Raw genomic sequence first — 22,425 nt, 5'->3', positions numbered from 1 at the left:
GTGCTTCACCTATAAATGTCACAGAAAAGTCCAAAACATCCAAAGGGAAGGCTCTAAAAAGCAAACTAGAAGCTGCAATGCACAGACTCACTGATCTCTCAACAAAGGCCCCATCAACTCAGACCACTCAGTTCATACACCCATGCCTTCGGAGGTTCCCCACCGTGGTTCTCCACCAGGGCAATGTGGACATTCAACCGTATCTGGAGGTGTTTCTGGTTGTCATAACTACGGGACGCTACTTGTGTTGAGTGGGTAGAGATTAGGGATACTGCTCAGCATCCTACGTTGTTCAATACAACCCCTCCTCTCCAGGACAAGTTACTATCCTATCCAAAATGTCAACAGTGCCGAGGTCATCGGGAAGCACTGCTCTACTTAGATCGCATTCAGCTCTGAGCAAGAGAAAAATCCTAGTGCTGTGGTGTGACTTGAGTAAGTAAGTGGCTTACTTGTCTCTCACAGTCAGTGGTATAGAGGTTGGCAGGTCAGAGCTTGTACTGCCACTCAGTGATGTCATCAGGGACCCAGGACCCCCAGAAGGGGTCTTGGGAAATGCACATTTTAGCTGAGCACATGACCGGAAGCAAATGGACTTGCTCCTAAGACAGAAGGATCATAATGGATGCTGTACTGGACAACGTCAGGGCTGGCCACAGACTTTCACCGTCTCGTGTCTGCCTGGAAACTCTGTCCAGTCACTTTCTGCCCCAGGGAAGCTCCTCTCTGGAGTCGTTTCTGCTACTCCCAAGCAACACTAATCCTGCTGAGCGGATACCTATGTCTTTGGGGACAAGAAGAACCTCAGAAAGGGACACTAGAGGGAGAGAAATGGAGTTTTCCCTGTGAGAAAATTAGCCAGAGAGCTGGATTGTCTCCTTGTGGACCGATGGAAAGGTCACAGTAAGAAGCCACACACCTCAGAGAACAGGATAGAGAGATGCCTAGAGAGAAAAGTAAACTGGAGCTGCTTTTTTAAAAATGGGTGTGGTTAATGATTTAAAGCAAAATTAACAGCAAATTTTGAAATACAGTATGAGGATTGTCTAGAGGGTTTCTGACATCCAGGATGAGTACATAACAAACACTGGCTAGGCAAGAGGTCATAGAAGTAAACCCAAATGGCTTGTCTGTCATTATTTTATTAATAATGATAAAGATGACAAAAATCATAATGCAAAACCTTTGAGTCAATCCCCAGCCCATTGGAGTCCACTGGAAAGATGCTGAAATCTCCTGTGAGCTTGGGGATGGGGCAGAGTGCTGTTTTGCGGATGAGTGGAAATCTTCCATGGATGTGGAAGGGTAACTGATGTCATGCGAGATATGTACAAGGGCACTTCACAGAGTTCATGAAAAATGGAATTAAAAGTTTAAGGGCAGGCATTTTGTGCAGTGGCTCAGGTGCTTGCTTGGGTTGCCTGTGTTCCGAATCAGCACACCTAGGTTCAAGTCCTGGCTCCAGCCCTAATTCCAGCTTCCCGCTAGTGTGCATCTGGGAGGCAGCAGTGGTCCCTAGAGTAACTGGATCCCTGCTTCGCACCCACAGGGAAGACCTGAAGTGAGTTTCTGGTTCCAAGCTTCAGGCTGGCCCAGCCTTGGCTGTTGTAAGCATTTGGAGAGTGAACCTGTATATGGGAGATTTCCCTCTCTCTCTCTCTCTCTCTCTCTCTCTCGTTCTCTCTCTCTGTCCATTTTGTGCTTTTCAAATAAGTAAAATAGGGCCGGCGCCGTGGCTCAATAGGCTAATCCTCCACCTTGCGGCGCCGGCATACTGGGTTCTAGTCCCGGTTGGGGCGCCGGATTCTGTCCCGGTTGCCCCTCTTCCAGGCCAGCTCTCTGCATGGCCAGGGAGTGCAGTGGAGGATGGCCCAGGTGCTTGGGCCCTGCACCCCATGGGAGACCAGGAAAAGCACCTGGATCCTGGCTCCTGCCATCGGATCAGCGCGGTGCGCCGGCTGCAGCGGCGGTCATTGGAGGGTGAACCAACGGCAAAGGAAGACCTTTCTCTCTGTCTCTCTCTCTCACTGTCCACTCTGCCTGTCAAAAAAAAAAAATAAGTAAAATAAATAACTTTTAAAATTTAAGCTTACATGGGTGTAGAAGATTCTTGAAATCCATGCATAACATTATTTCTATGATTTTTTGAAGACCCCAAGCCTGTGTGGATTTCAAAACTTTTTATATCAAAATAAACATATTTTAATTCTATTTTCTACAAATGTTGTGCAGGTCCCTCATTTTTCTAGCCATGACCTTGCTCATAAGTCCACACAAAGAGCTACAGACATTGACCCTGAAGATCCAGGCTGCCAAGTGGTTTCCTTCTGAAAGTGGGTGGCCCCTCTCTGAAACTGACAGGGAAGTTCCCAAGGTTCAGCTTTTCTGTGAGTCTGAAGAAAGGTAAGGGAATCATTTAAGTTTTCTTTACCTCATCATTGCACTAACCACTTGTACATTTGTTGGTGGTTTCTAAAGGCAGGTGCTGCTTTCAAAGGACTCCATAATCTTCAAACAGCTCATTTAGCTAGTTTAATGAACTGGTGTCTAAACTGAAAGCTCTTTGATAAATTTAAAAATAAAACCTTGAGAGCAGAAAACAACTTCTGCTAAGCAAGTCTTGCAAGATTGCTTACTACGGGGCTTAGATCCGGATTTATTAAGCTCTAAAATGGTCTCCACTGATAATTTGGTTCTATTTCATTTCTTTTTGTTGGATACTTCTATTCTGATTTCTCTTAAATAATGCTTGTGTCTTTCAGAAGACCTTGTAAGACTGAAGGATTGATACTGTTATTAAACACGCACTCTCTCTAAGAACTGCACTCTGGTGGTAAGGAATGCTATTTATTTCAGTGTTCTGAAAAATCCCTCATCCATGGGGGAGGCTCTCAGTAAATACTTAGTAATCAATGTCAGTAGCATTTTCCCAGAATGATCAAAGTGGCATGGCTGTACTGTTGCACACGCATCAAGTGGGATTAGCGGGATATGTCCTAATCTATTCGGAAGCCTATTTAGAGTTCCCTGAACAGCATGCCTGATATAACAAAAGTGTGTGTTTTGAAACAGGCAGAGAGAGAAAAACAACATCTACGTATAATGACCCTAAGTGTGGCCTGCAGTTGCTTTTCTAGTTCAAGAGCATCTAAGAGGTATCTGAGAGGTCACTGATTAGTCCAGTTCCACATCAGTAAATCAGAGTTTTGATACACGAAAATGATAGCCAATGGAGTTTCGCCAATATAATGAACTAAAATGGGGAAGCATGGTTCGTAGATTATTTTTCTTCAACAGGATGTTTTCAGATCCGACAGAACAGACCCTTAAGCACATGGTGGGCATGTTTCTCTGGTCGCTGGACAGATTTGATTTCTAGAGTGGATGTTTATGCTACACTAAAATGTACATTGATCTGGCAAAATTCGGTACAAGAAAGCATGGAACAGACATCACAGAAAAGGGATTATGTTGAATGGAGATGGGGAAGTCGTCTTCTGCACTAGACTCCAGCCTCTCCCGTTTTGGTGAGACACAATGTCGAGAAACAGGCTGATCGTTCTCGAATCAACCAGTCCATGGTTTGTGAAGCTGAGGCTGCAGATTTGCATACAGTTCATGACAGCCCTGGCAGCTGATCTAACACGGATGTGTCTGCACTAAAACCCTACCTTTCTGCTGTTTTTCCATCTTGTGTTCCGCTGACGTGAGCCTAAGGTCTTCACTTTCATCCCATGGCACACATAGGTGGTTGCCCACCCAACCACCATCCTGCCTTACCAAGATCTTGTCAGCTGACCATGCGTCACTGGGGACCCTGAACTTCACCCACACTGATCACCTACTCTCACCCAGGAGGAAGAATCTCATGGTTCTCCTATTCTCTTACACTTGGTCAGCATAAGCACGGGCGTGTGGCCCAAGTCTTCTCCGTGAAATTCGAGCTGAAGCCCAAGGGAAGCTCCTGAGGACGTTTTCCTACCTGTAACAAAGTTCTCAAAGGCTGTCAGCATTTTTAGAAGCTGGTGTCTGTGTCAGCAGGAGCAGCAGCCATCTGAGGGTCCTGGGAGCAGCCAGCTATGGGGAAAACCAATGGTCTGAGGTGGCAGAGCAGAAAGAAGGAAAGAAATCGATTTCTTTATGCTGTCACTGAGATGCTGAGTTGACACGCCTGCCCACGAACAGTAACCACTATCCTGATATAGCAGACCCTAGTGGGTACCTTCTGAGCCTCCAGTTACATGATGGTAAGGCTCTTGTTATAAGCGCTCTCTCTCTCTCTGTCTCTCTTTCTCTCTCTCTTGCCTTCCTATGCTCTATTCTGAATACTTTCTTTTTATTTTATTTTATATTTATTTTTAATTAGTGTAAAGAGAACAGATTTCATGTATTTCATACTTACAGTTCTAAGATGATAACCATGCTTCCCTCCCTCCCCTTCTCCATCCCTCAATCTCCCTCCTTCCTTCCTTTTTTTTTTTTTAACTTTTTCAAAGACATAATTTCAATCCCTTCTAGAATTACAGGCTTAATTTGCCCCTAACCACAATATTTAACAAGTAAAAAGTATAAAGACCACAGTTCCACAGTATAAGCAAGGGCCAAAACCAATAATCATAGCACAAGATGTCCATTGTATCCCTATCCATTTTTTTTGTATTCTACATTAACTGTCACACATCAGAGAAAATGTATGCTATGTGTCTTTTTTGGGACTGGCTTATTTTGCCAAGCATAATGGTTTCTATTTGAATCCATTTTGTTGCAAACGATAAGATATCATTCATTGCAACTGAAAATTTGAGATGTTACCTGGAGATAATTTTACCCTCTCCCAATAAGGATTTTCATTTCCTCCTACCAGGTTACAGCAGGCATTTGCCACCCACCAGCTTAATCCACCTCAGGGACTTCTATCTTCTGGCTCATGTGGACATCTCAGTGTGGCTGGCTGGCTCACTTCCCCTTCCCCTTGCTCCCAGGCCCAGACCTTCAGCATTGCCATAAGAAGTAGCAGGGCAGAGTGGTGTCAGAGCTGAACTCCAACCTCCTCCTGCAGCCAGGGGGCTTTCAAAAGCACTGCTCAGCCTCTTCGACAACTCGGGATCAGCAAGCGACAGCAGGGTCAAAGCAGCCCCAAATGCCAGACTTTCCTCCCTGGATTCCTATCTTTTTCCTGTATATTAGTCTTATAATTCCTCATTATCGTTTTTTAGTTCTCCAATGACCTCAAGTAGCCTTCTAAAGTTTTTTTTTTTTTTCAGGTTTTCTTGTCCCCAGGAGGAGAGAGGGTCCAGATTACCAAGTTGTTCATTTCTGAACCTGGAGATTACCTCTACCAGCATGGAAATAGGGCATAATGTCGCAGACTTGTTAACGATCTCTCATGCGCTCCTTTAGCTATTTTCTTCTACTGTCTATTTTTCTGCTCTTCCATATTTGAAAAATCTTACGCAGCCTGTCTAACGTGCTTGACACCCTTGATGCACTTAATACACTTTCCTCACTAGGGCGCCTGAAAATCGCACTGTCACTGTTTTCCTCCTAAACACCTGACCATTTCTGCTGAGCCCTTTTTGCTGAGTCACTCTCCTCCTTCTAATCTCCGAACAGTAGAATCCCTTAGAGCTCAATCCATGAACTTCTGTATCTACACTCACTCCTGGGTCATTGCATCCTTTCCCATGGCTTCAATTCCAGTGCTGGAATAATGACTCCCACATTTACAGCTCTAGCCCCACTCTTTCCTTTAAATTTCCTCCTGGGCATAATCCACTTAGATATCATCAAGTGGACATCTCAAACCTCACACGTCCAAAACACAATCATTGCTTTCCTCTCTCTCCCTTCCACTGACTCCTTCCTAGTGTTCTTCAGCTCAGTAAATGGCGCACCTACTGTACAGCAACTTTTTCAAGCCCCAGTCTTTGCTGTCATCCTTCATCCCACATAGCTTCTCAATCCAATCATCTTTGTTGCCTGCCCAGGCGCCACCATGGTGTATGTGGACTACTGAAGAATGGCTAGAGTTGGAGAAAACTCAACGGCAGTAGTTTAAACCAAAGCTCAGAAAACGATGCCTTCTAGGCCAAATCTAGCCAGCCATCTATTTTGTTCAAGTTTTATTGGAACAGTCACTCTGATTCTTTCACATATCGTCTATGGCTGCTTTTGTGCTACAATAAAATGGTTGAATAGTTGTGACACAGACTATTTGGCTCACCAAGCTGAAAATATTCACTAGCTGGTCCCAGGCTTTAGGGGATAATTACTGGTAACTCTGTGAAGGACATCCGGGGCAGGTAGTATGCAGCCACTCACTAATGCCACAGGGAGCACAGGCTCCTTCTAGTCCTCTGCTCTGTCATTCCCGGTTATTGCATCATGGTTGAAAATTGACTACGGCCCCTCCAGGCATGAGGTCCTTGTTCCAGGTATAAAGAAGGAAAAGAGTCTAAAGAGTGAAGGGGGGGAGGGGCCCATGGCAACCATGGCTGTCACTCCTCCTAACAAGAAAGCCAAGGTTTTGCTGTCTCTGTAGACTAGCCCTGCCATCTCACTGGGAAGAATTCTGTTACAAGGTCACCGAGAGCTGTGAGGGCAACTAAGAAAGCAAGCATTTAACCTTCCAACTCTGTAGCAGAGAAAGGGAAAGGAGAGGAGATGGAGAACCAAGGTTGCGTGAGCCCATGTGCATTGTGTCATATGGAGCTGCTGTTTCTCTCCTGGACTCCCCCCCGCCCGCCCCCGGTCTGCCTTCTTACACACTGGCCCTTCATAGTCTCTTAACCACACCAGGCTGATCCTTCTGAAAGACAAGCTGCAGCATGGCACTGCTTTGCTCCGAATCCTCCAGTGGCTCCCATCACACTTAGAATCCAATCCAAAGCCCTTGGTCTTTGGCTACTCTCCTTCCTCTACCCCCTTCATTCACGATTAGCCAGCCTTGTAGATGTTCTTTTAAAAAAGATGTATTTGCTTAAAAGGTAGAATATCAGGGGCGGGGGGGGGGGGGGGAAGGCGGGGGAGAGAGAGAGAGAGAGAGATTGATTTCATCTGCTGGCTCACTCTCCAAATGGCTGCAACAGCCAGGGCTGGGCCAGGCTGAAGCCAGGAGCCAGGAAATACTTCTGGGTCTCCTGGCTTGGTGGCAGGGGCCCAAGTACCCCTGCTGTCCTCCACTACTCTCCCAGGTGCATTAGCAGAGAGCTGGAAGAGAGCAGAGCCACTGGGATCAAAGCAGCACTCTGAAGTGGGACCCAAGCATCGCAAGCGGCATCCCAACCCGCTGTGCCACAACATGGGCCCCTTGGTGCTCTTTCAATGCACACAGTCCAGCCTCGGGCGCTCTGCTGGGCACATCCTGCTCCCAGGTCTTCACAAGGCCTGCTCTCACTTTATCTAGATCTCTAATGAAATACCACCTCTTCAAAGAGTACATCCTGCTGTCTACAATAGCATGCAGATCACTTTATCCTGTTCCTAGCACTTATCAGCACCTAATATTACAATTACTGCTTATTTGTGCTTAGCAGCATATAGAATATGAGGCAAAGACAGTGTCTGTTTCACTGCTGTATTCCCAGACACTTCCCATGGGCCTTTGCACAAAGTACGACTGATATTTGTTGAATGAATGTGTGGGTTCCCACCATTACCAGTTCTGTCTATTTCAAAACTCATTGTCTCTGGTTTTCACAAGGGAATAGGAGAGTCTAGACCATACCGTATAACTCTGTCTTGGGGTAACCCTGAGGGTGACAGTCAATCTCTCAGAGTCTCGGTTCCGTCACCTGAAAACCAGAAGTGGGGAGGGAGTTGCTTCCTAAGGCAGTTTCAGTCCTCAGTTTTGTATCCTTGGGAGCTCCATCCCCGCAAACATGGAACAGAGGTGGAGGGGGAAGCTCCGTGTTCCATGCACAGCTGCTGGCGCTACAAGAATGGCTTCCTCTTCGCTCCTTCGGTTTTTTCAAGGCTTGTCTCTTTCACAAAGATTTATGACATGGCACAGAAGTAAGGTAATGAATTCTTGCTCTTTCTGCAGCTCACCCTCTAACAGAAACAGCCGGGGCTGTGATAGACTCTAAGTACCGGGCACACTCACTCCTTCCCGGCGTGAGTTGCATTATGTCTCGGGCTATTTTTCATTCTCCCCATGTTCCACACTGTACATGCTAGCTGCACCTGTATTTTCTGAATCTCCTTATATCCGCACAGCTGTGCTGTGGTTTTTGAGAAACAGCAAAGGACAAAAGCAGGCAGCCCATAGAAATGTGGTGAGTCAATACTGAGAGACCTCTAGAGGTGACCAGGAAGGAAGCCATCCCTGGAGGCTGTGTCAGACCGTCACTTGCCCTGAGGGGAAGAGAGGGCCAGAGTTGGAGCCAGGGCACTGCACGCTCTGTCCCACTGAGGCCAGCAGAGAATAGGCAAGGCCGGAGCTCTGCAGAACACCAAGGATCAGGCAGCCAGAAGAGGAAGAGGGAACTGACCAATCTGGCAAGGTCGGGGCCACTTCCTCTAGCTCCTTCTGTTCAAACTTCCTAGAAAAATATGCTACCCTAAGTAAGTGACCAAATAGAACCTACTCAAAAGGACAAATGGAAAATATCCCACATCACCGGTTCAATACTATTGGTGGCAGAGGAATGGATTAGGGAGGTGGTTCCTCCCCCCACCCCCACCCCTGCAAGCAACTGGCCAGAAAACTTACTCCTGGTTAGTGCATGAGCAGTGGTCAGAGCATTTGTCATGAGCGCAGATTGTTTGGCTCACTGGTTAAGATGCCACATGGGACACCCACATTCCATATTGGGGCACTGAGATTCAAGTCCCAGATCGGCTCCGGACTCCAGCTTCCTGTTAGTGCATACCCTGGGAGACAGCAGCGTTGGCTCAAGTACTTTGGTCCCTGCCACCCAGTGAAGTGACTTGGTCAAGGTCACTGGCAGTGAGTGGCTAGATCAGGAGCTTCTCACCTCTAGACTCAGTTTTTCTATTATTTTACACCTCTTGCCTTTGAATTTGACACAGGCAGAATTGCTTATTCAAAGTTTGGATAGATATAAATGGGACATTAAAAATACTATCCTATTCCTTAGGTACGGAGGAGAAATCTACGCTGATTGACCTTGAGTTCTCACTTAGGAGGACGTTTCATTCAAAACCATCCAGAAATGATTTCTGCCTCTGTGAACATTGCGCACTTCCATGGGTGACACCAATTTTGCTATTTAAAATAGCCAAAAATTAGTCACCAAAGGCTCAGACTACTTATTCACGGTATGGGATTAAATTTCTAAAATGTAAATGAGGAAGAGTTCTTTTTATGCAGTTTGTTGTTTGTTAATATGGAACGGATACATCCAGATCTGCAAACAATCTCAAGTTATAATAAGCAAATACCACAGTTGAGAGGAAGGAAAAGCTGCCTCTGGGAATGGCTCGTGGATGTAGCCTCAGATTCCAGGGCTGTGCATATGGGTCCAAGAAAAAAGGCATGAACTAGTGAGGAAGTCTCTGTCTGGTCACAAATTTGGTTCTAGAAGATTTCTACATGTTGATTTAATGTCTAAGTCACTGGATATTAGCAACATGAAAGCTTTTAAAAGAAGGCATAGGGGAACGTTCTCCCCAGGGAGTTCATCAGCCCTGGTGAGGACACATGCTCAAATTTAGAATGTGAAGTGGAGCCTGCACAAACCCTAAAACACAAGGCTTCCAAAAAAAATCCAGATCTCCTGGGCCAGGTGCCTGGTGCTGCTTGGGACACTGTGTCCTCTATCAGAGTACCTGGCTTCAGCCACAGCCCCACTTCTGATTCTAGTTTGAAGCTCAAACACACCCCGGGAGGCAGCAGATGCAGGCTCAAGTACCTGGGTCCCTGCCTCCCAGCCCAGACTAAGTTCCTGGCTTCCGTGTGGTGTAGCCCCTGGTGTTGCAGCATCTGAGGAGGGGAACAGTAGATGGGGGAGATCTCTCTCTCTCTCTCTTTCAAATAAAATGAAAATACATACTAAATAAAAAATTATCATTCATAAATAATTATGAAAATAAAACCAGGTTCTATTTCTGACCTAGCCACACTTTTTGATTCTAGCAGTGGTGGATGCAAAAAGACAAGCACTTCAGGTGTATCTTTCCTCACCCTCAAGCAGGCAATCTCTCGTTGACAGCATGGCAGGCGAGTTCAACCATTTGGGTTTAACAAATTTTAAATAACAGCTGAAGGAAATCAGGCTTGTTTTGTTAGTATCTGATGTGTGCTTTTCAAAAGTGTCCTTTTTCCAACTCCTAAACACACAACCATTCTCCTCTTCTCCCCTACAACGCCCCTCCTGCACACAGAGCTTCCGGCCCACGCAAGCATCTCTTTCGCTCTCCCTCCAAACCCAGAAACTTGTAAACAGCTTTCACCTGCCTTGCCCTGCAAGCCGTTCATTATTTTGCACAGAAGCAACTGAGGCCACCCTGGTAGGGGCAGCCACTGTAGGTGTATCAGCGAAAGAAACCAGCGTCCCAGTTCCATCCGTGACACCCTTTTCAATACAGAGACTTCTCACCACGCTGAAATGTTCATTACGCCATTCAGAAGTAGAGGTCTAGTGTGACAATTTGCTGTAAAGTGCCTCCGTGATTATAAAGAGAAAATCAGCCACTTGTTCTGCAGGGATTGTGCACAGACTGACAGCCATGCTCAGTGTGGAGCGGAGTCTGCACCTGGTCAGGAAACAGCAAGACGGGACAACAGTTCTTCTGTTGCTAATAATTACGCCTTGGGTTTAATCACCAACTTCATGCCTGACAAAATGGAAGCCGAAGACTGGGGAAATGATGAAGCAATAGGTATTTAAATCATGGAGCATTTTTCGTTCAATTAGCATGGTGATGAGGCGCTCCATTTGTTAGGAATTCTAGCTGATGCCGACAGTATTTTAAATTAAGGTTAGTTGAAATGACGGCAGCAGAGTGGAGAAGTGACATCCCACAATGAATATGTCAGTTCTCTATAAGCTGGAGATAGACTTTTGATGGCTTGAATCATAGCTCTGAAAGCTGAGATTGAAAAAGAGAAAGTCATTTGCTGCCCAACCCCTGTTCATAATGGTTTCTCTTCCTTTTAGCCACAGGAAGAAGTGGGGTTAGGAAAAGACAGACAGCCTAGAGGAAGGATAAGGTTGGCTCTAGTCTGTAAATCCATTTGCATATCATTAATCAATTTAGGCAGCTGGAGGGTCTGGGCCTATTACTTAGAATACTGCATTAACCCAGCCCACTTTGTAGCAGTCTAATTGCTCCATTGTACCGATAATGTACCAGGAAGTCATAGCATCACTGCTCTGGCTTTGAAATTGGCAACTCGGCTTCTTTTTTTCAATGAATTTCACAATGACAGTCACATCTCTCCTTATGAGGCTGCTTCTGATGTTGTACTTGTAGCTTCAATTGCTCATGAAATGATCCACTTTTCCCTTCTCTCTTTCCACCCTTGCAAAACTCCACCCATCGCAAGAATCCCCCGTCTTGACTGACTAAATGGCACGTGAGGTCTCTGTGAAGAAGGTTCTTATTTTGACACCCACCCTGTCATGAATATTAATGTTGGAATGAGCTTTTTCCAACAACCCAGAAAAAAACTCCAGAGGCACAGTCTATGGAGGCGCCATGTTTATTGTCATAAATTTGCAACAGAAAAGCGGTTTGGTTAATTGGCCAGCGAGGAGCTCAGTCATTCGTTTTATCATCTCAAGGGAGAAGAGAAAGGAAGAACACAGAGTAACTCTTGCAGGATGGGAATAAAAGGGCCAACTGCCCTCACCTCTTAATTGGCCACATGCATGATGCATGCTGTGGAATTTTCTAGGGCCAATGATTAATTGTAAATTGAGTTCTCTCTACTGGTAGGTAAAAAGACACTCCTCTGCTCTGTGTTTATTGGTGTGTGGTCTGAGAATACAGAAGAGTGGGCCGGCGCCGTGGCTCAATAGGCTAATCCTCTGCCTTGCGGCGCCGGCACACCGGGTTCTAGTCCCAGTCAGGGCGCCAGATTCTGTCCCGGTTGCCCCTCTTCCAGGCTAGCTCTCTGCTGTGGCCCGGGAGTGCAGTGGAGGATGGCCCAAGTGCTTGGGCCCTACACCCACATGGGAGACCAGGAGAAGCACCTGGCTCCTGGCTTTGGATCAGCAGGATGTGCCGGCCGCGGCAGCCATTGGAGGGTGAACCAACGGCAAAGGAAGATCTTTCTCTCTCTCTCTCTCTCTCACTGTTCACTCTGCCTGAAAAAAAAAAAAAAGAGAGAGAGAAAACAGAAGAGTGATCTCAGTAGTGACTCAAATACTTGGTGGTTGTGCATTTTATATGTCCCGTTCTTAGCCCCACGTACAGTGCATGGTATATGCAAAAAGCTGGCCTTCAGTAGTCAAGATTCTGCCATAATAGTTAACAGTGGGTCTGCTCAAGATCACATAAAGCTGAATGCCAAGAATTCAGCACATGTGAGTGCCAGGAAAACCTACTGCATGGTAAACTCCAGCCACCTAATATATGAGTCAGGACAAAAGAATTGGGGCAGGCATTTGACCTAGCATTTAGGTCACTGGCATCCCACTGCAGTGCCTGGGTTCAATTCGGGCTGCCCCGTCCTGAACCAGCTGCCTGTGAATGCAGTAATAATCCAAGTGACTGGGTTCCTGCCACACACATGGGAGACCTTGACTGAATTCCCGGCTCCTAGCTTTGGTCCAGCTGGGAGGCTGTTGCCAGCATTTGAGGAGTGAACCATCAAATGTCTTTCTCCCTCTCTCTGCCTCTCAATAATAATAATAATAATAATAATAATAATAAGCAAAAACAAAGAAATACTCAGGAATAAAAAGACAGGAAAGCAATAAATTCATTTACACTCAGAACCCAAACTACAAATCCTGAGTCATGGAGTTATTCCCAAATCCTGGGAATTGAGAATGCAGCATAGAATGTAAATATTAAAAACCCATCTGTTGGCCGGCACCGTGGCTCACTAGGCTAATCCTCTGCCTGTGGTGCTGGTACTCCAGGTTCTAGTCCCGGTCGGGGCGCCGGATTCTGTCCCGGTTGTTCCTCTTCCAGTCCAGCTCTCTACTGTAGCCCAGAAAGGCAATGGAGGATGGCCCAAGTGCTTGGGCCCTGCACCCGCATGGGAGACCAGGAGGAAGCACCTGGTTCCTGGCTTCAGATGGGCGCAGTGCGCCAGCTGTAGCGGCCATTTGGGGAGTGAACCAACAGAAGGAAAACCTTTCTCTCTCTCTCTCTCTCTCTCTCTCTCTCTCACTATCTAACTCTGCCTGTCCAAAAAAAAAAAAAAAAAATCCGTGTGATCTTAGGCACACTTCTATTCACTCCGGTTTTTTATTGGTAAAATTCAAAAAGATGAGCCACTATACTTCCTTCTCATCCTAGCATTGTCTAACTTTATTTTTTTTAAATTGCTGTGTACTGAGCTAAGCATGGACCAGATACCGTGCTGAGCATCACAGGATGCTCTCATGTGCTCCTTCCGGGAGCTCACAGAAGCTGGTACAATTATTCACCCCATTTACAGATGAGAACAGTGAGGCCCAGAGAAATAAGGCTAACACTTAACCTGTAATCCCTGATCTCACACCCCCACACCTCTCTGCAGCACCTCACAGTAACTGGACAATAGCTGTTGCTTCTTCCCCTTCTTTCTTTATTTCTCGCCCTATTTTTCTCTAGCATGAACATCATTGTTTGACAAAAATACTACTTGCTTATTATTTAAAATCCATCAATATATGTAAAAGTATGAATAATAGAACAAAAATAGCCCACATCTTCACACCCAGAAACAATTATTAATATTAGATGTATATTATTCCAAATTCCTTGCTATACACACACCACTATGCTGGAGTGGCATAGACACATGAACAGAATATAGAAACTATATCTGGAAATAAGTATATAAAATCCTATGTATTCTTTAAAAAAAAGAGTTCTTTATTTGAATGGCAGAATGACAGAGGGAAGACACAGAGAAAAAGATCTTCCATCTGATGATGCACTCCCTAAATGGCTGCAATGCCTGGGGCTGGGCCAGGCTGAAGCCAGGAGCCTGAAACTCCATCTGATTCTCCCACATGAGTGGCAGATTCCACTGCTTTCCCAGGCACATTATCAGGAAGCTGGATCAGAAGTGGAGCAGTGGGGACTTGAACTGGTAATTAACATTGGATGTCAGCATTTCAGGTGGCAGCTTAACCTGCTGCCGGACAGCACTGGCCCCTTATTTAATCTAATAATGAAAAAAAAAAAAAAAACTAAAGAAACTACTTGTCTTTAGGTAAGTTTTCTGCAGGACATACTATATTCTGAAGCTGCTTCTAGGGCTAAGAAAATAAGATTGTAAAAAACATTTAGAGACCGGGATCTTATCTATAGATAGTTCAGATTTCAATTTCACAGTGTTAACTTTCTCTGCCATGAAAGGTGAGGAAAGTAGCACTCATTGCTACCTACTGATTTCCATTATTATGTTAATTCTTCTTCCTTTTACTCCATCAGAATTTTTAACACTTGCACTCCATGCACTATTCATAATTCCCAGGTCTGGGGACTGACTTCCTGACTCCAGGATGGTTTGCACCCTACGTTTTAATGTCTCTATCTCTCACTCCTCTCTTCACCACATTGCTCCTCCGCTCCTAAGTACTTTTGTTTTGATTCATGCCTTGGTTGACTGGAGTTTATCATCACACAGATTTTCCAAGAAGATATCATAGGTGCTGAGCTCTCTAAATTCTTGTGTGCTTGATAAATTCTGCTGCTTTCTCCTTAAGAAGACACCAAAAAGTCCGTGTTCTTGAGGGCACCGTGCAGTCAAGGTTGTTAGTCTAGGACGCCCACCTCTTAACTGTCTTCTTCTCTTGAATGTCGCTTTGAGCGTAAAGTTCCCTGCAAAACGACATCAGTTCCTGACCTCCCCCCATCTCTGTGTGTTGATCAGTCACTGCCTGATCATATTCTACTGAAATCAGTGGCCGGGATCTGTCTCCCGCTGGAATGCATGCTTCTCTGGGTAAGGTCTGTGTCTCATGCGTCCTTGGGCCTGGAGCTCTGCTCCAGATACCGGGTGAGTTCTCCATGAGTGTTTTGCTGATTGAATTGAACTCTGGGAACCAGTGCTCCAGAAACACACAAGAGTATAACTAGGTCTTTATCCTCTTTCTTGGCATCTACCTTTTCCCCAATCCTAGATAAACCCAGGTGAACAGAGGGATGAGAGTAGCAATCTGTAGATCTGCATGTGTCAGAGAAAACCTCTTATATTGCACAAAAATTCCAGAACTATCTGGCAGCGGGAGACGCCTCATTCTGCCGCTTTCTCACTGAGTAGCCTGAGATAACTTCTTTTCTCTCTGGGTCTGATTCCTCCCAGGAATAACATCTTCTCTTCTGCCCCCAAGGAGTCCCACTGGGACTGATCTCACAAGCAGCACGGTAGGGTTCCCAACACGGCTCTGTGATCCTCAGGGTACCCATCCCACACCCCATCCATAACCAGTTCTCCCTCAAGTCACTGCCCCTCCCCGTCCCTCTGTGTTCTCAGCAGCTGCCCTTGTCCTCTCCCTTACACTGCCCGTATAGGCCCCTCTTGCCAATGCTTTTGTGTCTGCCTGGACTGACAGAGGGGGAGCATCCCCAAAGATGGCCACCAACAATCCCTCCCATCCCTCTACAGAATGCTGTTCTGCCCTCCAGTGGTGGGGCCTGGCTCCTGGTGTACAGCTCACCTTGGCCAGCAGGTGAGCAGGTGTGAGTGATGCTGTGAGACTGCTGGGCCTAGACTTCATGAGGTCTTGCAGCTTCCATTTTTCCCTCTTGGGGTCCAGGAAACTATTGAACAGCAAGAGATCTCGTGGGGAGAAAGTGTGTGTGTGTGTGTGTGTGTGTGTGAGAGAGAGAGAGAGAGAGAGAGAGAGACAGAGAGAGAGACAGAGAGAGAGAGAGACAGAGATTCAGAAAGACTCTAGTCATTCCAGAGATCCCAGATGAGCCCCCAGACACAGGAGTGAATCCACCTTGCACCTTCCGACCTATCAGCACTCCCAACATTACCAACCCCATCCAACACCATGTGCAACACAACTGCCCCACTGAGCCCAACCAACCCATACAATCATGAGAAGATAAAAGGTTGATTGTTTCAATCCCCTGAGTTTTAGGGTATTTTTTAAAACAAAAATAGCTGGAATTTTGACCCTCCCTTACCCCCAACATCAGCCTAGGAAACACGGACTCCATCTTTCAAGATTTGTCACAAGGGTCAACTGCTTTGTAAATTCTCTGTGTCCCCATCCTGCCCACTGCAGCCCTATATTCCCTTCTGCTCCCCACAATTCTATAATACTTTATACGCTAACCCATGTACTAACCTAACCTGCATGCTCAGGCATCTAGAAGGCAGGGACTTGGGCTACTGCATTTTTTGCCTGTGCCTATATATCATCTGGCAGATTTGAATCACTCTGTGGTTCATGAAGGAATGAACAATTGAACAAGTGAGACAATATAACAGAGGATAACTATCCTGGCCACCAAATCTAATCATATGAACTAGCAATGCACAGGAAAGTCAGCACAAGCAACTTCTCACAGCATCCTAAAGTGGAAGGCCAACAGAACACCACAGAGAAGGTGCTAGAAGTATCTGGAATTAAATCCTACACTTGACATTGTCACTTGAATCAATGGACGTCCATGCACTGAGCACAACCTATGGAAGCTGGGAAGACTTAGTTGGCCCTTCAAGGAGTCACGATCTTGGTCAATGATTCTCCTTTCCTGGCTCACACAACCTGAGCTGGCCGTGAGGATGAGCAGACCTGCCGGCTAAGCAGCCAGCATGTATTAATAGCACCACAGTAACTGAGCAAGTTAAGACAAAGAGGCCAATGGCCTCCCTCAAACCACTCATCTGAAAGGAAGAAGTACAGGACTCAAAGGCAGGCAGGTCTGACTTGCATCCAGAGCACAGCTTTACCGGGAGTGGGGCAAAAACACAAAAGGATGGAGATACCCAGCCAAATGATCCTCCAGTCCTGGAGCCAGGCAGGTGACAATAAAGGCCATGTCTTTTAGGAAACCACAGTATGGAAAGGCCACCTCCACCATGGTCTTGTATGCACCACTTTCCATCAACAGCCCTGTGATGCTTGTTTTTAAAAAATTAATTTACTTATTTGAAAGGGAGGGAGAGAGAGAGAGAGAGAGAGAGAGAGAGAGAGAGAGATATCTTCCAACTGCTGGATCATTCCCCAGACAGCCACTACAGCCAAGGCTAGGCCAGGCCAAAGCCTCCCAGTCACATTTGCAGGGAGCCAGATCAGAAGTGGAGCAGCCAGGGCTTGAACTGGCGCTCATATGGGTGAATGGCATTGTGGCATTCTAAATGTCTGGGTATGGGTACTTCTGCTTCCTCCTTCATTTCCATTTCTCTTCCCCGCCATGTCCAGAGGAACCTTCACAAACGCAAACCTGACCCAGGTGTTCCTCTATTTTCAGCCCCCTAAAATAGTGTCCTCCACAGCCTCACCCAACATTCTTCTCTGTGTGATCTTCCAACATTCTTCTCTGTGTGATCTTCCATCATGTTTTTTAAAAAAACATTTATTTGAAAGTCAGAGTCACATAGAGAGAAGAGACACAGAGAGAGAGAGAGAGAGAGAGAAAGAGAGAGAGGTCTTCCACCTGTTGGCCACAATAGCCAGGACTGGGCTAGGGCACAGCCAGGAGCCAGAGCGTCTTCTGGGTCTCCCACATGGGTGCAGGGTCCCAAGCACTTGGATCATCCTCCTCTGGTTTCCCAGGCACATTAGCAAGGAGGTGGATTGGAAGTGGAGCAGTCACATCTCGAACCAGCGCCCACATGGGATGCCAGCATTGCAGGCAGTGGCTGAACCGGTTATGCCACAATGCTGATCCCTCTCCCCTCATTCTTAGAAAAGGGGACCTGATGGCCTAGTGCTTCCCACACAGAGGTGGGCTATTTTCAGGCCTGCAGGTTTCTGCATTTGCTGCTTCCTCTCCCCACATTTCCCTTCTCTTCCAGTCCCAGAAGACGTTCAGATGTGCTTGCAGGCTCCGTGCAAACCTCACCTCCTGGGCACAGTCCTCTTGCCCTCCCCCCAGTATCGTGTGCTCGTTGGTGCTGTGATGTGTACACCACTCAGGAATCACATACGCATTCTGTGCATATGTCTTTCCATCTCAAGGCCATTTTTGTATCTTCCTCAATCTGACAGTCACGCTAAACACTGAGCACAATTCCGGAGACACCCTTGGTCCTTCTTAAATTCTCCCTGAATGCAGAAGGCTTTAAAAAAAAAAAAAACTCATGGCCGGTGCCGCGGCTCACTAGGCTAATCCTCCGCCTAGCGGCGCCGGCACACCGGGTTCTAGTCCCGGTCAGGGCGCCGGATTCTGTCCCAGTTGCCCCTCTTCCAGGCCAGCTCTCTGCTGTGGCCAGGGAATGCAGTGGAGGATGGCCCAAGTGCTTGGGCCCTGCACCCCATGGGAGACCAGGAAAAGCACCTGGCTCCTGGCTCCTGCCATTGGATCAGCGCGGTGCGCCGGCCGCAGCGCACTGGCCGCGGCGGCCATTGGAGGGTGAACCAACGGCAAAGGAAGACCTTTCTCTCTGTCTCTCTCTCTCACTGTCCACTCTGCCTGTCAAAAAAAAAAAAAAAAAAAAAAAAAACTCATAACTTTGGCTTGCTGCAGGAACGCACAGGCTGCAAATCTCTCTCTTTCTCTCCCTCTCACTCTCTCTCTCTCTTTGGCATAAAACAGACTGGCTGTTAATTTCTTGAGGGATTTTAGCTTAAAGTGCGGGTAACTGGTGGTAGCTGTTTTATGCCTTTCTGAGTGACTTGGGAAGGTGATTTTTGCTTTGGAGTCGACTCAGAGCCTGCAAATCTTACTGTTTATCTTCTCCTGGCAGTAGAAAGCATGGTGCATTCACATTTTTCATAGTAATCTTTCTCAAAAAAAAAAAATGTTCATGTCTTCAGAAAGAGATGTTTTGAGTCCTGAGGCCATTTCCTACAGCAGATATCTGACTTGCCATTCGTGAAGCTGGAACAAACCAGTTAGATCTCTTTGCTCGTCTGGGTTGGATTCCACCATGTGGCACAGACTCCCTGTCTCTCCCATTTATTCTCACGACAGGTCCACGGGAAGCCGCCTGGCGCCTCCAGGCTCGCATAGCTCTCCCCGCTCACTATAGCACACAGCCTTGGCTTTCCAACTCGAGGGCTTTCAGAGCCTTCCACTTGCCATTCGCTCTGCAAGGTGCCTTCTATAAATTACATCATGAAATTCAAAGATTCGATCACACTCAGAATTCACCTGGCACACGGTGCCCTTGTGACTGCCTGTTGGGAAAGGGGCTTCACTGCCTCTGTGCTGGCTGGGTTGCTGTTTGCCGCATTCCCAGCCTCAGCTGGGCATCTTTAAAGATCACCAAATAAATGTTTGCTGGCGTGGCATCAAAAACTCCTGCAACTGCCTTGTGCAGTTGCCCTGGCCAGTGCCGCAGGATGACAAGATGCCTGCTAAAAGGGACAACTGTCCTTCAGTGAGGACAAAAGCACGGGTCAAGGTGGGGTGGCCAAGACAAAGTCTTGGAGTGCAGGCTCCTGCTGCTCTCCACCCCCTGGGAGAATGCCCAGCAGTCTGTAAGCAGAGCCTACCAACATCGTGTTCCCTTGCTCTCTAGCGTCTGCTGGGCCTGTGCTTGTCCCAGAACAAGAACTGTACCTAAGGACAAATCTGCAAGGAATCAGCTGATACACCATTAAAATTCCCAGGGGAAATTTCTCCTGGAATGTCCACACAGGAGAGAAACAGTGATATTGTTAAATAAGTTGTTATTGTAGTCGTCCTCTCCCAAACTGAAGGGTGCGTTTTCTCAGGCATCTTATGGTTAGCCATTCACGGTGTTTCCATATTGTTGCTAACAAACATCATCACTTTACTAATATTACATGATTTAACAACATCAACCAGAGCTGACTCTAGATTAGCCCTGCAGATGATGGGCATAAATGCCAGCAAGACAATGGAATCACTGACCCCTCATTTCCAAGGAAAGACTTTATCAGCTCACAAGTTTGTAAATTAGGTCACTGAGGCTTTAGCCACATTAGCTTTAAGCCCGAGGTTTGAAATCACCCAAGAAGTGGTTAGTCCCATGCAGGAAAAGCACGGACTTTAGAAAAAGACCGGCATGCCATCCCTAAGGCAGAGTTTTGAGGGACGACATTAAAAGGACTGTGACTTCGCCTCCTCTACATGAGAGGAGCAGATCAAGAACAGCTAGCTCTCGGGGTCCTCGTGAGCACTCACGGAGGAAACCGTGCCACGCTCCCAGCCTGGGCTCCGGCGCACCGCGCTGATCCGATGGCAGGAGCCAGGTGCTTCTCCTGGTCTCCCATGGGGTGCAGGGCCCAAGCACTTGGGCCATCCTCCACTGCACTCCCTGGCCACAGCAGAGAGCTGGCTTGGAAGAGGGGCAACCGGGACAGAATCCGGCGCCCCGACCGGGACTAGAACCTGGTGTGCTGGCGCCGCAAGGCAGAGGATTAGCCTAGTGAGCCTCGGTGCCGGCCCACTGTCAGAAAATTCTTAAAGTGTCTCATTAATCAACAATGAGTTCCAGTTCCAGCTGAGATGGAACAAAAGGGACCACATTTACCCTCCCACCTGAAACAATTTTTAAAAACAAGACAAAATGAAACAAACGATTTTTTTTTATTAGAGAGAGAGACAGAGGGTGAGGGAGACTCAGAGACATGGGAGACAGAAAGACAGAAGAGAGGTCCAATCTTCTGGTTCATTTTCCAAATGCCTGCAGTAGTCGGGGCCGGGCCAGGCTGAAGCTGGGAGACGAGAACTCAACCCAAGTCTCCCATGTGACTGGCAAGAACCCAACCACTGGAGCCTGCACTGCTGCCTCCCAGGGTCTGCATTAGAAGGAAGATGGCATCAGGAGCCAGAGCTGGGGATGGGACCCACGGACTCCAACACGCGATGCAGATATCTTAACCTCTAGGTTAAATGTCTACCTCAGAAACAATGATTTTTACAACATGGTGTGTCGGTTAGGAAAGACTGTCCCTAAGAGATGGAGAACAAAGGATGTGGGCTCTTAAACAGCCCAGCTAACTGCCTTCGCAGTGGTGCAGAGAGGAGAATGCAGGCATAGCCTGATACACTCCCTGGAGGTAGAAGGAGTTGGCACTCAGGGGAAATTAAGGCAGCTACAGAGTGTAGGACAGAGTAGGGAGCTGCACAAAGTGAGGATTCCAGGGACCTACACAGGGAGTACGCCATGTGTGCACATGAGGGCGTCATCCAACAGAAGCGGACAAAACCACACGACAGGATTAGAGAACAGAGCCCGGGACTCACACTGGGCCAGGAACAGCGTCTGCTTCAATGGCTCAACTAGAAACCCTCACGATTCACAGGGCGCTGGATGTGTGTCTTAGTCAGGAGAAAAATCAGTCCTGGAGAAAACCCTGTCCCACCTAAAAATCTTAAAAACAAACTGAAAAGGGTCAAACTATTTCCAAGTAAATGGGCTGCATGCCAGAACAAAGCTCAGGAATATTTTTAGAATGGAAAAATACACACATAGCACTCAACACAATAAAAGTCATGATATATGGCACCAAGCAAAAATCGCCAGACATGCAAAGAAGCAGAAAAATATGACCCAAACTAAGGAGGAAAATCTTTCAAAATGGACCCAGAACCAGCACAGATGTGGCAATTCTCAGGAAATGATTACAAAAAAACAGTTGTTAAAAGTGTATACAATATGTGAAAAATGTAGAGAAATGGAAGATATAAGGTAAACTGTGGGGAGCAATCCGGACTAGACTGAGTTACTGGAATTAAGACTTATTCTGTGCATCTGCTCTCCCACAATATGGCGCTGGGAGAGAAGTAAACAGCTTCTACGCAGCTGCCTCCAGTTCAACCAATAAACTGTAGGACCTACTCCTGATTGGAGGAGAGCAGCGTACTCGGCGTGTGGGCAGCCAAGTTGGGATTGGCAGAAGAGGACTATAAGGGAGGAGAGAGACGGCATGCACCAGGAACATCTAAGGGGAACATCTAGCTGAAGGAACACCCGTGCAGCCCCCGAGAAAGCCGGCCGGCGGTGTGCCGCTCCCCTGCGGAAGTGGGGAATGTGGCCAGGGGGAACTGCCCTTCCACGGAGGTGGAAGGGATAGTAGCCAACCCGGGAAGAACCAGCAGCAAACCCGGGGAGGGCCGAGCAGACAAAAGAACAGCGCAGGGTCCTGTGTCGTTCCTCCATGAAGAGGGGGAGCGACATAATGGTGCCGTGACTCGGAT

The sequence above is a fragment of the Oryctolagus cuniculus genome, chromosome 16 (assembly GCF_051225735.1).
Source record: "Oryctolagus cuniculus isolate XC-2025 breed Fujian yellow rabbit chromosome 16, ASM5122573v1, whole genome shotgun sequence".
Taxonomy (NCBI): Eukaryota; Metazoa; Chordata; class Mammalia; order Lagomorpha; family Leporidae; genus Oryctolagus; species Oryctolagus cuniculus.
Note: the sequence above shows the minus strand (reverse complement) of the source record.